General features: G+C 37.6%; 1 long non-coding RNA gene across 1 annotated transcript; it reads right to left on the reverse strand.

Annotated features, from left to right (window-relative positions):
• Positions 1-514: 514 nt before the first annotated feature.
• On the reverse strand, positions 515-2,767 carry LOC139148692 (uncharacterized). Its single transcript, XR_011555970.1, has 2 exons — positions 2,646-2,767; positions 515-1,262 (listed from the first exon to the last, which is right to left on the reverse strand). It is a non-coding gene; the product is annotated as an uncharacterized lncRNA (long non-coding RNA).
• Between the last annotated feature and the right edge of the window lie 6,448 nt (positions 2,768-9,215).

Here is a 9,215-nt window from a genome sequence, read left to right on the forward strand (position 1 = left end):
ACCGGAATCGTAGGGTTAGCGAGGACATCAGCTGTCAAGTGAAGCCTGAACTCTGCTGCAGTTTTCTTCATTAGATATTATAGATTCTGAAACCATTGTATTTCCAATTAAATTACCATGCCCTGTCTGTTGCATTTTAATTGGTCGAGCTAAACCACGTGACTGAACACAAATACAGTAATGGTGCCCTGTTGTCATTCGCGTGGGAAATTTTCGTAAATTTTGACGGTTTTATCGGGTTCGTTGATAATATAATGAAAATAACAGGCTCGGCTCTGACCATTATCATTTATTTATGGGCAAAGGCGAGGGGGAAGCCAAAAATTAACGGGTTCGGCATGCCTGTCCCGCTCGTTAATTTTTGACTTTCCTCTCGCCCTTGTAATAAACGTTAATGGTCAGAGAATCGCCCATTATTTCCATGTAAATGTATATATACATTGCACACGTCAATCACAATGCAAAATCAGACACATCATATAGGCCTATAAGAAAATATATTTGCGCTACGGTATGCTTTAGTACTGAAGTTGCATTTTATTTAAGCTGCTTGGTAGCACTAAAAGAAATCTCTCAACATAACATTGTATTCCATATAAGACGCACATTTGTGCCAGGACAAATGTTGGTTCCGAGATAGTGTCTGTATCATATTTGAATTGAATGCTCCAATCTATACCACACCGTTAAAAGCTGAATGCTACTTAATTATAATATAGGTTGACAATAAAGTACTTGTCATGATTTTGCGCTCAATACAATAATTTCTGAAATAGTGCCTTTTTGTCGTCGTTAATGATGTACCGATACGAAATGGAAACCAACATTCGGTTTAACCACATTTGCATGTGTAAGACGAAATAACATTGTCCCAGTTTTTAGATTTGTCGCCCTTCTGTTTGTAATCGGCCATGGTATGCACCCCTCCTTTAAATATTATCTTCTCAGTGTCTTCAGATGCTGCCATATCATAGGCCACAAATCTGCATCCCTCAGCGACGACCATGGCAGACACCCGGTTGTTCCAATCACCATGTGACTTCATTCTGGTCCTCTCTTGAACTACCTTTTCGATGACTATGTTGGCACCACGGCAATTGTCAGCTTCATCTTCGCTAGCGATGTCGTAGAGTCGAGCACAGTCATCTGGGTCTAAGTCTGCTGGTTCTGGGCACGCTGCAAGGCAGCTACCAAGTAGAGCCAATATAACAACGAAGCGGAACTGCATCCTTTCTATGGAAATTTATCCTCCGCGGAGCACCCTAGGATTAAATAATTAATATGCAAAAGATAGTAAATTGTGACTACGCATTATGGGCCATTATTGGCCGCAAAAGCTAAACCGAGAGCTGTTTCGTGTTTTGAAGGCGCAAAAGCCGTACAAAATATTCACAGTTTTTTTCGCAAAGGCGTATGCAGACAATGCCCTATGATGCCTAAATGCCTTGTTTTCGGGATCTTGATCAAGATCCACTTTCCCGACGGCCACCCTCTACACAAGCTCTTCAATAAAAACACTGTAAAAGTAAGCTACAGTTGCTCCAGAAACATGGGCAGCATAATCAAAAGCCACAACAACCAACTACCGCATAAAGAAAAAGAACAAGAAAAGTTGCGCAACTGCCGCAAAAGAGACGACTGCCCACTCTCAGGAAACTGCCTCACCTCTTCAATAATATACAAAGCCACTGTCACCACAAACGATGATCAGGAACACTATATCGGACTCACAGACTCAACTTTCAAACAAAGATACAGGTACCACAAGTATACACTCAAAACAGCCAAGCACAGAAACAGCACAGAACTTTCAAAATTCATATGGAAACTCAAAGATAACAACAGAAGCTACGATATCAAATGGTCAATCATTGACAGGGCTCCCCCTATTCGAATAAAACTAAACGCTGTAACCTGTGCATAACAGAACAACTCCATATAATCTATTTAGACAGCAAATCAACCTTTAGACAGCAAATCAACCCTCAACAAGCGAACAAAATTCCTCTCAAAATGCAGACACAGCAGCAAATTCCTCCTCATTAATAACTGACCTGGCATTGGCCGCAACCGCTCATTTGCATATGCATACCCACCTGCTACGAAAAAACAGCCCTATTCCCGCCAAATCCTCACTCCTGATGATTGCTTAGCGCATGAATAAGCCTGTAGAGTGATAACTACAAGTTCCTTGATTCTCTGTATTACCGCCCTGCAGAAATGCATTGAGCACTATTCTTTGCCTGCATTGAGAAGCAATTCGCTTTTCGTATATTATATATATATATATATATATTATATATATATATATATATTTGTATATATAAAATATATATAATATATATATAATATATATATATATATATATATATATATTATATATATATATATATATATATATATATATATATATATTGGGAATTTCTGTCAATATTATATTATATTTGAAGTTTTACTTTGCATATCACTTTTTCTTTCACATGTTATGCCATGCCCTTGATTATGATCTGACATTCAGTAGCCGAACTGCCTTGAATATCGTCCGTACGGTTTACGTTACTTCTCGTTATTGTATTCAAATAAAAGTCACGAAACACTTACGATAATAAGCGTTTGTATCGCTTGAACAAACTACATAAACTTACCTCTTGTACTAAGTTGAACTTATGTTGTGGTTGTTAATTCTTCAACCTGTTGGTATTGGAATGACGGTCTGAGCAATGAAACGGCACTTTATGAAACTTGCCTGTCAACTGCGCCATGAAAATGCAAATAACCTAAGAATTATTGGCTCTTTTGAAGTAAATTCATTAATCTTAAAATAGAGAATTTTTGTTGGCCATATGGCCAGTACTTTTGGACGAATAAATTGGTTTTATAATTAGTGCAAACAAAAAGTTATGTCCTGGAGAAGATTATCTCATTTCGCGAGCAAAAATAACTGTTGTAATTTTTCGTACATGGCTTGAAAACGCCAAAACACAAATAAAGCATTTTTAGAGTATATCAGGATGTTCGGTCACATATCCGTCGACAAGCGGTCCGTGGTTTTTAGTTTTAAGACGAAAAATCGCAAGTTTTCCACTTTATTTGCTTTTAAATGAAATAATTTTCTTGCTTATCCTATGTTGTAGTGTGAAAGACAGACTCAAGTATATCTCATCGGATAGGCAGTACATTACGTCAACGTTCAACACAAACAAAGACCTTATACATATGGCCTAATCACTTTTTTCAAATCTCAACTGATACATGCAGTCAACCCCCTACGAATTACACCTCGACCATGAGAAAATCGGCCATATTTGATTCTGCAAAACGTTAACTTTCACTACCTAATACGGATAATGGTCTAACCAAGCTTGCACATTGATTAAAGTAACTACAGCCCTGATACACCTACGTAGCTCCCCGATTGCTTGATCATTATAGAATTACTGGTGATAGCAATGAAACTGGCTTAAACTGATGGACGTGGTTTCGTCCAACCTTCGCACTAGCAACACATTCTGCAGCCCCAAATTAGTTATTGGAACAAAAATTGTGGTTATTTCTTTTTCACAGGTTTTACTGCTTTATGTTTTCGAGTTTGGTGTCGCGCCTCCATAAATTTCAAAGTAGCAAAGCATTAGACACTAACTCATTCCTCGTCTGACAGATAGTTAATGAATACATCGTTTATCCCGTGTAACATAGTGACTTAAATTGCCGGGTGTAGTATTTTGCGACGTTGATTAAATATTATCAAATATAACTTTGTACCGGCAAGTGTAACAGTGAAACGAATTTCATCAAGTGGATAATTTCTGTTTGGTCGATCTTCAAAACAATTGCCCAAAAAGTAGATTAATTTGCAATTGATCGAAATATTTTTAAATATTCTTTGCTTATATATGCTATGTTTGTTTGTATTGATAAGTCAGCATGTAGGCTACAATATCGGAGATACATCAGTGTAGCTGAGACTCAGCCGACGTATAAGAGTTAGAAGAAGAAGAAGAAGAAGAAGAAGAAGAAGAAGAAGAAGAAGAATATGGGCTAAGGCGACAGAAAGAATCCGAGTCATGTATTGACGTGGCCTCCGTTTTCCTCACGGAAGCAGGTACTCACAGTTAACTCGGCAAAAAACAAAGGCAACCAGAAGCGCCATCTCTGCCAAAAACACATTTGGAACTAATTCGGGATAATTATATAGTTAAGTAATGTCGTTTTAATCTGCAAATGTAAGGTCATGTGCTTTTTCTTTTGTTTTTATGAGTAATTTGTAATATTGCAACAATTAGCTACAGTGCACTTAACACTATTGAGAAATTTGGACAATATCAAGATCCAATTCTCCCAAGTCAGTTCCAATCGCGTTCAAAGTGAACTCAATCCCCATTGAAAAGACTACAAAGCAGACTTGGCTAAGTTATAGATTCAATCATTGACGCTTACGCGAAAATTAGCCTTTGAAATTCAGGCAAAATAATGAAGTTGAGTCACCAGTCTGATTAACTGACCCTAAAATTAATACATTTGTGATATTTGTGTGACTTCGATTACGTGTTGCCTGAGTTTGCATCATGTAGCATATAGTAAGTACAAGGGATTAGAGTCAGCAGGTGGACTTATGAGGGACTCCGTTAATAGCTTGTACCTGTTCCAACCAAAGTACGTGCATCAGTTAATCCGAACCCCCGCAACCACTACACACAAGCTGATGTAAAGAAACAGCAGTAGATCGTGTTAAAATGAAAAGAGTAGTTTTTATTCTATTTTTACAGCGCTTAACACTTTATGTTTTGCCGATTTAATTTGGGCGAATCGAAATTTTGACAGGGCTTGTTTGGAATGAGTTACTTTATAAATTGCATGAGGAGAGTAGCCATGCATTATAACTCATTTGTCACCCAGCAGATATTATAATTAAGATATTCTGCTTGCCTGACAAAAGTAGAGTCTAAAAAGTCTGGTGGCTTATGGCTTAATATCATTCAATAAACATCAAATAGAAATTCTCAACCAGTAAGTGTAACCGTGGAACTAATTTTTGTTGTACAGAGTGACTAGTTTTTGCATCTGCATTTTACCATGGTCGATCTCAGTACAATGACCGTGATGTATCTTCAATTTTCACTTGACCGCGATAGTTGTTATTATTTTGCTACTTTTGTGCCAATGTATCTATGATCATCTTTACGTGAATCTGGAACAGGGAAGACAGCCTATCTTTGGTGTGAAACAACCGGTCTTTACTGTTCGTTTTTGGGACCTGAGCAATTTTGACTCCACTAGTGTAAAATTAGTGTTTATAAAATCTGGAGGTTATCTATTTCTCAAACTTGGAAGCTGTTGTAATTTTGCTGTAATAAACGTCCAGGTAACAGTGTCAGAGATATAAGTGGCGATGACCGAAGGGGTACAGATGTTTCCGTCATCCATTTGTTAGTTTCCTATAGACCAAGTCTTCTTTAAATTGGTGTTAAAAACAGAATTGTGAGCTATAGGTTACCGTATACCCTGTTATGCTTCTGAAAGTATAGGACTCCTAAACTTCGGAGATATGTCGTGTCTAACGCCATCTGAACATCGGTAGTGTTGCTGCCTAAAGGAGGAAATATTTCAGATAGTTATAGAATCTGGTTGTACGTTTACTAAATTATCAATGTCAGGAACTGAGCATCGAACCGACGATTGACAAGCAATTTGATACTGTAACACTATTACATCACTCAAGTTTCCCCGACTTCAACAAATAATTGTACTCTTCTGGAGATTATTTCCATCAGTGGGAGCTAACTGGCTTTCTGTTTTGTGTGAGCTAAAAATTAGGCTCATTTCAATTACGCTGAAAAATGTACAACTGTCATTGTGACAGATGGGAGTGGCAACTTTATTGATGACGATGCCGTAAAGGTTATCCGACCATCGTCATTCTGATAGCTCTTGTCAACTGTTTGACCTTTTCATTCTACACTGAAATAAAAACTCAGTAATTGATAGAGAACGGACCGTGGTAAGCAGTTGATGAGATCTTGAAGATTCATTTTTTAGAAATCATTGTAGCTGCAGTTCTTTTCACTTCATATACTCCTAGTACAAATAATGGTTGATATCTTATGAGAGAAGAGGACTGGTGCAAACGATATTTTGCTATTACTGTCGATTTGCAAACAATCGTTGATCATCTACTTATTTTAAACCACTATGTGATAGTAACATTTATCTATTAAATGTAATTCTTTTACGTGTCTACTTAACTTCGTTTTGTAAATGTAACATGGAAACATTGAAAATGACAAACTACCACAAAAGAGGGATAAAACTGCAGCAATTAAAAATCAATAAAATACTGACCGGCCAGCGGAGATAAAATACTTTCAAACACTGAGGATAAAACTACTCGCGTTAGGGTTCAACCCTTCACCAGCACTAAAATAGAAAAGCGTGGAAATACAAGGGGTAAAAATAACCATTAAATGAGAGACACATCATACACATTGAATAGAATATTCATCCAAGCTTGTGCTAGTTTGCCAAGTTTAAAAATTGTGACCTGTTCCAGTTTATGGCGGGTACAGTCACAAATGGAAATAATTGCAGAGACTGCCATATCGGACCGACCGCGGTGGGTTGGTGTGCAGAAATGTTTGGCCATCGGGTTTGCGAGTTTTTTGTCGGTCACGGTGCGGAGCTGTTCAACAAACCTAGATCGTGGACGACGTTTTGTTTCGCCAGTGTATAACATGTCGCGCCGTTTACATTCAATACAATAGACAATATTGCCCGACATGCAAGTAAAACGACGGAAAGATTGAGTCTTTCACGAGGGCCCTGAATAGAATGACAATGTAGTAGTGAAAGTGTAAGGGCATTGCTACAACGTCTGCGGCCACATGATATGTGTCAGTTCCGTTGCTTGCTACCAAAATACCAGGCGTTAATCAGGTTCGTTTATCACAAAAAACATCCTTAACGGGGAATTATCATTTCACGCCCTGGGGAATTATCATATCGACAGTAGTTCTCAATGGTGCATCAGATTGTAACTTAACTCTATTTGCAGACAGCTCTATAACTCTTCAAAAAATCAAGCCCCAAAATTAAATCAGGAGTGAGAGTATCAATACGATGGTTTCAAACGGGTACGAATTCAAGTAAGTTTTACTTAATGTTCAACATAACACGCTTACAGTGGTTTGCTTTGAAGCATTGGCATTACACGAAGTAGACGTATTGTCTAAATTGAGGTGTTGCCGACACTGTCAGGTGTAATTATCGGCTGAGCAGTAATTCAAGTCGATCACAGTGAAATCAACTCTGCCAAAGTTGAAACATTGTCTTACAGCATGTCAGATGTAGTCAAAACAACACCTGAAAGTAAGTAATAAGACTTGGTAAGTGCTTGGACACATGCGGTGGTGTTGTCTAGACTATACGTCTGACTTCCTGCTAGACAATATTTTAACTTTTGCAGAGTAGGTTTTTTTATGATCGACTCATGTTACCTCTTAGCTGTTAATTGCACCCAACAATGTTGGCAACACCTCGATTTAGACAATATGTCTAGTTCGTCTAATGCCAATGCTACAAAGCAAACAACTGTATTTCCAACATAAGCAGTATCTTCATAAACCCAACAAATTAATTTTTCCTTCTCCGCCGTTTGTACACAACTATATCTGGATGCCAAAATCAGATATTTCTGCATCTAATAATCGCATGGAAACCATTGTAATACTAGCCCCTGTATCAATCAAAGAATTTACCTTTCTGTTACAGATAGACATAGGAATGAAATTTTCTTCAAAACTATTGTCTTTCCTTGAGAAACAATCTTTATCGGAAAATTTTGAGTTTCACCTTCAGTAAATGACATCCCATAAAGTAAATTTGCTCCAACGAGTATAACATATTCTACTATCGAAATAGTCTCTTGAATTTCTAAAACATTTCGAAATATTATGTAAAATACCTTGACGGCGATTAGACCGTATTCGTCGCAGTCAGCCTTTCGTCTTCAATATTTCTGTACTTTCCGTCGTCTCTTGCCGATCTGTTGTGAATCATTGTGTCGCGATTGTTCGTGCAAGTTCAATTTAATGACACTTCTAATACTTCCTTCACTAGTTCTCTTAATTGTAGGATTCTTTCTTTGATCTTCTCTGTTGATTCCTCTGGCTCCTCCTCTGGCTCCTGTTGTAGTTTGTTGACGACTTCGGTCGTCTTCATAGGCGCTTGCAAAATCGGCGGGGTTCATTCCTTCGACGAATGTTTGTAGTGGAGGTTTCAGTCCATCCATAAAGTACGACAAGATTTCTTTGTCGCTTTTTCGGGCTTTCTCTGCCTTCTGCTGTAACAGTGATGCGTATTGGTCGACTGTCTAATTGGACTGCTGTTTTAATTTGAAAAGCATTTTATCGTACAACCATGCAGGGCCACACTTATCAAATAGCTCCAGGACAGTCACTCCTAAGATTTCCATGTCAGCCCGTTGATCGTCAGGTAAATTGCGGAACCCACTTCTTGGCTTCACCTGATAAGTAGAGGCCAAAGCCTTTGAGTCTTTTGCCCAGCATCGAAAGTCCGCAAAGTTAGTATATCACTGCCACCATCGTAGCGCATTCTCATTTTCATGACCACAGAAGATGCCCGGTCCTAAACAATCGCTGTTTCCTGAGACGATGTCGTGTAGCTCCGGCAACGTGGCCGTGACATCGTGATGCCATTCAAGCACATTTATATGTAGTATTTTTCGTTCGTTATTAACTTTTCCAACTAGAGCTTGCTCTGTATACCCGAATTCTCCATATGCATCATGTATTGCCATCGACAAAAGTTGACAAAACTTGCTATATCAATTGAAAATACCCTGATATAACATTAGTGAAAGTGGTTTAGCATTTGTACATAACTAATAACTAATTATAGTATTTAAGAGACTTTCCTACAAAGAAAATATATATATATATATATATATATATATATATATTATATATATATATATATATATATATATAGATAGATAGATAGATAGATAGATAGATAGATAGATAGATAGATAGATAGATAGATAGATAGATAGATAGATAGATAGATATTGCTAGTGATGTTCAACAAAGCATTTTAATCTAATGGCATAACGTTGGAGAAAAGTGTCAATTTACAGACAACAGCGACATATACGATAATACAGAAGCACTTTCATTTCATATCTAGTGTCAATATCATAA

Source organism: Ptychodera flava, chromosome 13, assembly GCF_041260155.1.
Source record: "Ptychodera flava strain L36383 chromosome 13, AS_Pfla_20210202, whole genome shotgun sequence".
Classification (NCBI taxonomy): Eukaryota; Metazoa; Hemichordata; class Enteropneusta; family Ptychoderidae; genus Ptychodera; species Ptychodera flava.